This window comes from Erpetoichthys calabaricus, chromosome 3, assembly GCF_900747795.2.
Source record: "Erpetoichthys calabaricus chromosome 3, fErpCal1.3, whole genome shotgun sequence".
Lineage (NCBI taxonomy): Eukaryota > Metazoa > Chordata > Cladistia > Polypteriformes > Polypteridae > Erpetoichthys > Erpetoichthys calabaricus.
In genome coordinates this window covers 34,885,735-34,892,991 of record NC_041396.2, presented here as the reverse complement: position 1 = coordinate 34,892,991, position 7,257 = coordinate 34,885,735, and positions in this window count along the sequence as shown.

Sequence of the window (7,257 nt, the reverse complement as noted above, 5' to 3'; positions counted from 1 at the left end):
AATTGATTGATTGGTTGATATGCTTTTAATTAAGACACAATAAAACAGAACCAAAATTAAATGTCCTACTTGCATTTGTGTTGCAATTTAACATAGTTAACATTTTATTTTGGTACTAATATTACAGCTCTGGATAATAAAACTGAAAACAAGGAGCACCAAACTGAAAACACAAAAAGACTGTTGTGTAATATGGAGGGTCCTGGCTATAAGTTACTTGCTAAGTGCTGTTTTACATGTACTGCTGATGTTTTGTCTCTCGATCCATTTTTTTATTCTTCTGAAACTGTATGGCTGATCTTGAAAGAACAATTAATTTTTTTTTCATGATTATAATGGGGGTTGGTGGTAGGATTGGCACTCCAGCCACCTTAAAAAACCTCACACTGTCCCATTCCATCTGAACTAGTGCGGTGCTGAGGGGTCACCTGTTGCATGGCTGCACTTGGGTCCTAATCTGGGATCCTAAGGTGGTTTGTCATGTGGTGGGTGCAGCGATGCGCTGTATCAGCATGTGCTCCTAACTTCTCTCCTCTCTATAACCTACAGTATATGGTATGTGAAGATGTTAGTGATAAAAAGGGAGGTGGTAAATGGGGTAGTAAAGGATGATGCAGAAAGATGAACAAAGACAGACTGCACACATCTGATTCTGCGTGAGGTTGGGTCAGCACTGCTCCAGTTAGTTACTGACACAGCACCACAAAAGTGTTTGAAGATATTTTTAGTAGATGATGAAACTGTGGAAGTCCCCCTCGTCCTCCTCTTTCAGTTAGAATACAGTCCATCTTAAAGTCCCCAGCTACAGGTAAGACTATTCATCTTCTCAAGGTAAGAAAAGTTGCATCTTCAAATGGCATACTTTTTTTTAAAAAGTGAGATATACTGTAATAGATGATTTTTAAAAAAATTAGTAATGCTTGGCCCATCTTAAGTATTTTTCATTATTTCTTGTAGAAGAAATCACCCCACTGTACAGGGTATGTATTTTTGGCAAATGTATGGTTCTTATTAGCACTGTGTACAGAAAACTACATATTTTCATTAATTTACTGCATGAGGGACTTTACAGTTAACTGCTGGAAGCCAACCCTCATTACTGAAGCAGTCCCATTAGGACAAGTGTAGGTGCCAAGGTGGATGGGCTGGCATCTTGACTAGGAGTGAGGGTGGTTCCTTATCTGGATGGTAGGCCATGAGTGAAGGATGTGGATGGACAAGCATCCCATTTAGGTTGGTTGCAGGTACCTTTCCTGCCTGGGTTAGATATAATGGATGGACAGGGAAGGAGTGTCTCTTGGGTTCATGTAGTCCGCCAGTACACCGATGGCAGCATCCTCCAAGTAGATTTCCCATTTGTACCCCAGTGGGGCACCTTGAGAATTGTAGTCCAGATGGATAGCCCTATCAGGGTACATGGGTGCTGGTAGAGGGAGCTGTGGGAAGGGGACTCCCATATTTTAAAGAGATTCTGCCTGACCCAGAAGTTCTTCCAGGATGTTATCATGTGGCACTGGCAGTAGTCCTGGGACTGGTATGAAAGAAACCACTCAACCCCATCCAGGCGAGTTGGAGTCCGGAGGTAGAGGACAAGGCTTGCATGGAGCAGAGTAGAGGGGACTTATTATTGGAATTGCACTTTTTGGAGAAGGAACGTGAAACAGATATTCTATATAATAAAATTCACCTTATTTGAACACTTGACTGTGTATGCGTGCTTAAGTCTGGAGTCTGGGGCTCCCCCTGTTGGACAGATATCTACCAGAATCACCAGCTGCTTCAGCTGCTTACCCAGTGTTTTTTTGATGACCAATGCCATGAGGAACAGTGTGTTTCTACCTGAGATTCAGTTAATGTCATCAGCCATTTTTATCACTTTTAAAAAGCCAGACTCCATCATTTTTTATTTTGTTTTATTTTCTCATAGGAATTTGACACTGGTTTGCTCTTGTATTTTTACATTTTTGTTCATTTTTTGTTCTCCTGTGTTATGTGCTTTTGTTTGCCATTTTCCATTTTCTAGGTTTGAAGTTTGTTTGTGTGCTCTTTAGGAAATAGTTTGTGTAAGCAGATACTGACAGTTATCTGTGAAAACTCCTAGCAGGCCTAATCATAAGTCTTTTTTCTTTAAATCTTTCCCCTGGCTAGTGCTGAGGTCCCCAGAGGTTTTGCACTGTGTGCTGTCTCCTATTATCACTTGTGAGAGATGGCTGGCAGTTTATCCCAGCCAGCACCCCCAGGCTGTTAGATGGAGTCCTCCCTGCAACATGGAGGTGCCCCGAATTCCCGCAGGGCATCATGGACAATGGAGTTTGGCTTCACAGCCATGCTGGATACCGTGGGGGCCACCAGGGGACGCTGCAGGGAGGCACGAGTGTTTCTATTATAGCCCGGAAGTACTACCTTGTCACGGGGATGGAAGAAATTAAGTACTTCCGGGCCGAAGAAAAGAAGAGTTTTCATCTGACCCGGAAGTGCTATGGAATCACATGGTTGATGACTATAAAAAGGACTGTGGGAAACCCAGCAGATGGAGCCGGAGTTGGGAGGAAGTGTGACAGAGCTGCTGGATGGAGAGGAGGATTGTTTATTATTATTGATTAGTGTTTATTGTTTATTATTGAGTATTGTGGAGGTGGAGGTGCTTTGTGAACATTATTGAAAAAGCAAAATTATTTCTTATATTTTACCTGCTGTCTGGACGTGTTGTCTGCGGGTTTCATGGGTCAACAGCGACCCCTGCTGTCACACACTCTTCTGCAACCTAAAAAAAAGAAATTCAGCAGCATAGTTTTGATTTTCTAAAATGCTTGGGGGGAAAAGCCCCCTGCTCACTTCGCTTGCCCACCCCCCCAACCTGGGGGCGTGCTTCACGCCAGCGCGCCACTTCGCATCTCTGTCACTCGAGTTGTGAAGTGGGGGGCTGAACGCACGCCAAGGAGATGTGGACGGATCAGCTGCTGGCTTGCTGCTGCAGCTACTGAGCTGCATGTTCTGCTTATCGTGCTGCGCGTCAATCATTTAAAAGCCTATACAGTAGCTGTCCTTTTGTCTGATTTCCTTGTCTCGTGGGACGTTAAAGTATCTCCGAGAAATTGCTTGTAAGTAGGGCGTGACGTGCAAGTAGTCTCGCGGGACTTCAAAGTGTCTCTCCGAGATGATCACGTCTCGACCCTAAATTTTTATTTATATATATTATATATATATATAATAGACAAAAAGCCCATTTCGACAACGTAAGATGAAATGGGCACGAGTTTGTGTCAGTAGTGTATGAAGAATAAAATGATAAGTAAGAAACAAATAAGAAAGTGATGTAAGTAATGATAATTAACTAAGAGGTTTGGGATATGCATGACTTTATCACAGCAAAAAATACTGTACACTTAAAAAAGACATGCTATCTATGACAACGTTTTTTGTTTGTATACTGGAGGCCTGTCAGTATGCAACTAAAGTCGTAAAATCTCTCTGTAGACTACATTTTTTGTGAAGACACTCTCACTGTTTGGTAGTAATTTCCGTTGATGTGGCCCATCTTTAACTTGCACCTTCACATCACTTGCCCGCTGAAAGTACTTAATAATAATATGTTCTTACGTATTATTTTGAGTGTGAGGGTTGGCTGTGATCGGGGCTAATATCCTACGCCTGGGTGGAAGGATTTGGGATTTCAGAATAATAATCCCGAAATGCGTAGGCTAAATCCGCCGCCTGCCGCGATGAAGCAAATATTCTCTTTAGAGGCATTTGTATAAGTTGGAAGTGAGATGAACTTTGAAATGTTTAAGTCATGAATGTACCTGTTGAAGACAGTTGTATAATGCGTAGGCTAAATCCGCCGCCTGTCGCGATGTTGGGGTTGGATTTCGGTCTCGTAAGGTTGTTTCGGGCAGTGGCGCAGAAGGCGACTGCGCATTCGGCTTCGGACTGACGTCAGTGAGTGAGTGAGTGAGTTAGGAGGCAGGCGAATTATAAGTCTATTCAGGGGTCCTGGAGAGGAGGGTCCGTCGGATAGTTGAGCCTCGGATTCAGGAGGAACAGTGTGGTTTTCGTCCTGGTCGCGGAACAGTGGACCAGCTCTATACCCTTAGCAGGGTCCTGGAGGGTGCATGGGAGTTTGCCCAACCAGTCTACATGTGTTTTGTGGACTTGGAAAAGGCATTCGACCGTGTCCCTCGGGGAATCCTGTGGGGGGTACTCCGAGAGTATGGGGTACCGGCCCCCCTTGATAAGGGCTGTTCGGTCCCTGTACGATCGTTGCCAGAGCCTGGTCCGCATTGCCAGCAGTAAGTCGAACCCGTTTCCAGTGAGAGTTGGACTCCGCCAGGGCTGCCCTTTGTCACCGATTCTGTTCATAACTTTTATGGACAGAATTTCTAGGCGCAGCCAGGGCATTGAGGGGGTCCGGTTTGGTGGGCTCAGGATTGGGTCACTGCTTTTTGCAGATGATGTTGTCCTGTTTGCTTCATCAGGCCATGATCTTCAGCTCTCTCTGCATCGGTTCGCAGCCGAGTGTGAAGCGGCTGGGATGAGAATCAGCCTCTCCAAATCCGAGACCATGGCCCTCAGCCGGAAAAGGGTGGAGTGCCCTCTCAGGGTTGGTAGCGAGATCCTGCCCCAAGTGGAGGAGTTCAAGTATCTCGGGGTCTTGTTCACGAGTGAGGGAAGAATGGAGCGTGAGATCGACAGGCGGATCGGTGCGGCGTCCGCAGTGATGCGGGCTCTGCATCGGTCTGTCGTGGTGAAAAAGGAGCTGAGCCGCAAGGCGAAGCTCTCAATTTACCAGTCGATCTATGTTCCTACCCTCACCTATGGTCATGAGCTATGGGTAGTGACCGAAAGAACGAGATCGCGAATACAAGCGGCTGAAATGAGTTTCCTCCGCAGGGTGTCTGGGCTCTCCCTTAAAGATATGGTGAGAAGCTCAGTCATCCGGGAGGGGCTCAGAGTAGAGCCGCTGCTCCTCCGCATCGAGAGGAGTCAGATGAGGTGGCTCGGGCATCTGATCAGGATGCCTCCTGGACGCCTCCCTGGTGAGGTGTTCCGGGCACGTCTAACCGGGAGGAGGCCCCGGGGAAGACCCAGGACACGTTGGAGAGACTATGTCTCTCGACTGGCCTGGGAACGCCTTGGGATTCTCCCGGAAGAGCTAGAAGAAGTGGCCGGGGAGAGGGAAGTCTGGGCATCTCTGCTCAAGCTGCTGCCCCCGCGACCCGACCTCGGATAAGCGGGAGACAATGGATGGATGGATGGATGGATGGATGGATATATATATATACACATATATGCACACACATACACATATATATGAATATATGTATACACACACAGTAATAAGCACATACTTATTATGTGTGAGATTGAAAGACAAAGGAGGAGAATAAAATAAAGACTGGATGTGATCTAAATCTTGAAAAATTACACTTTTCATGTTTTAGGGTAAATGTCTACCCACATTTACATTATATTTGTCAAAAACCAATCCATGAAAGGATGTCAGTGCCATCTCAAGGTACTGCTATATTAAACTAGTTTAGAATTTGCAGTCAACTTAAAGGAGCATGTATGTTTAGCAGTGTTAAGAGACATGGGTAAAAAGAAAAGAGAGGAAGAAAATTAAAAGAACTGAATTGAGAATTCTAAGGTGGGCTTTGGGGTCTCACTGAGGTAGAGACAGAAAAGTGAGGAGCGTAGGAAGAGGGTAGAAGTAAAAATTAATCGAGTTGCTGTGGCCATGTGCTAAAGAGAACTGAGGGAGAGATGTCTGAGAGAGTCTTTAGAAGACCTGTCACAAAGAGAAGGTTGTGGGGGAGACAGAGTAAGGTACTGTGTAGGTAGGAGTTTGAGGAAGTCTGGGATAGAGGATGTGGAGGATAGGCAAAGATGGAGGAGACTCATCAAAGTAGCCCACCCCTTGTAGAGATAATTGGAAGGGATGAAGAAGAAAAAGAAGAAGCAGACAAAGTTAGCCTGAAGTATCTGAAATGTGAATCTGAATATAAAAAAAATGTTCAAAGCTCTCACAGATAATGAGACAGCATTAAAAATTATTACTCTACCTGTTGTGATGTTAAAGATATAAGAAAGGAAAAAAAAACAAATAACTAACTTCACATTTTAAATTTCAAGAAAGAAAGAAAAACACAATTTATTGATTGGAAATTGGCTTAAATAATGAATTTGAAACAATCAAGAAAATCCAGAGACATTACTAAAAGAAGGTCTATCCTCAAATTAAGAACTTAATTTTTGCCTACAACCCCAAAGCTACAACAAATAGCTAGCCCCAACTTATACAAACTAAATTCAACATTAACAAATGGGTTCAATTTCTCTCAAGTATAATGAAAAAGAAGTTTTTAAAAAAGCAAATAACATGGAACAACACTAAGGGAGAAAAAGATTCAAAAATCCACTAAGGGAGTGCTGAACTGTAAAACCTCTTGCCCTATATGACAAAAACAAAAGTTACTTCATATCTTAAAAATTTAATCATAAAGGATTTCAAAAACAAAACAAGAATAAGGCAAAAATGTATTCAAAATGGAGTGCACAAACAAGGAACCTCAAACATAAACCCAGTCTGAGATCCACTATCAAAATTCTAATATCAAAAGCCAAAAGGTCAAAATTCAGAAAATCAGAATAGCACTAAACAATGATTGTAATCCAAATGGCACTTAACAGAAAGAAATTAAAACTATTGCAGAAGCAGCCATTTCTTTAGCTGCATCATCAAGTGGCCTCACCCCCATAGGCTCAACATAAAGAGAACAAGAAAGACGACGAACAGAATAAGAAATAACACAATAATTACAACATCAAAATACATAATATGATAACAACAAATGAGAGAAATTATCAAAAGCATTAAAATGGAAAAAATAATCAAAAACATGCAGCAAAATATACCAACTTACCAAAAGAAAACGGAGGCTATGGACAGAGCCCTGTTTAAGCTGTAATCAGTTCCTATAATTAATTGAACCACCTCTTCATTTCAACGTCATGACTGTCAGGCCATTACAACAAAAAATAAATTAATGTGTTTTAATTTTACCCTGCCTCAGCTAAAACTATCTTCAATTCAGACCATAAGATGGCAAATTCTGAACAAGTTACATACCAAAAAAATGGTATATAACTACTCAAAACAAGAATACAGAGCCATGGACAGAGAGAAAGAAACCTCAATTCCCCAGTGTAACAAAGGCGCTATATAGGCGCCCGACCTGACACAGATGGACACAGAGG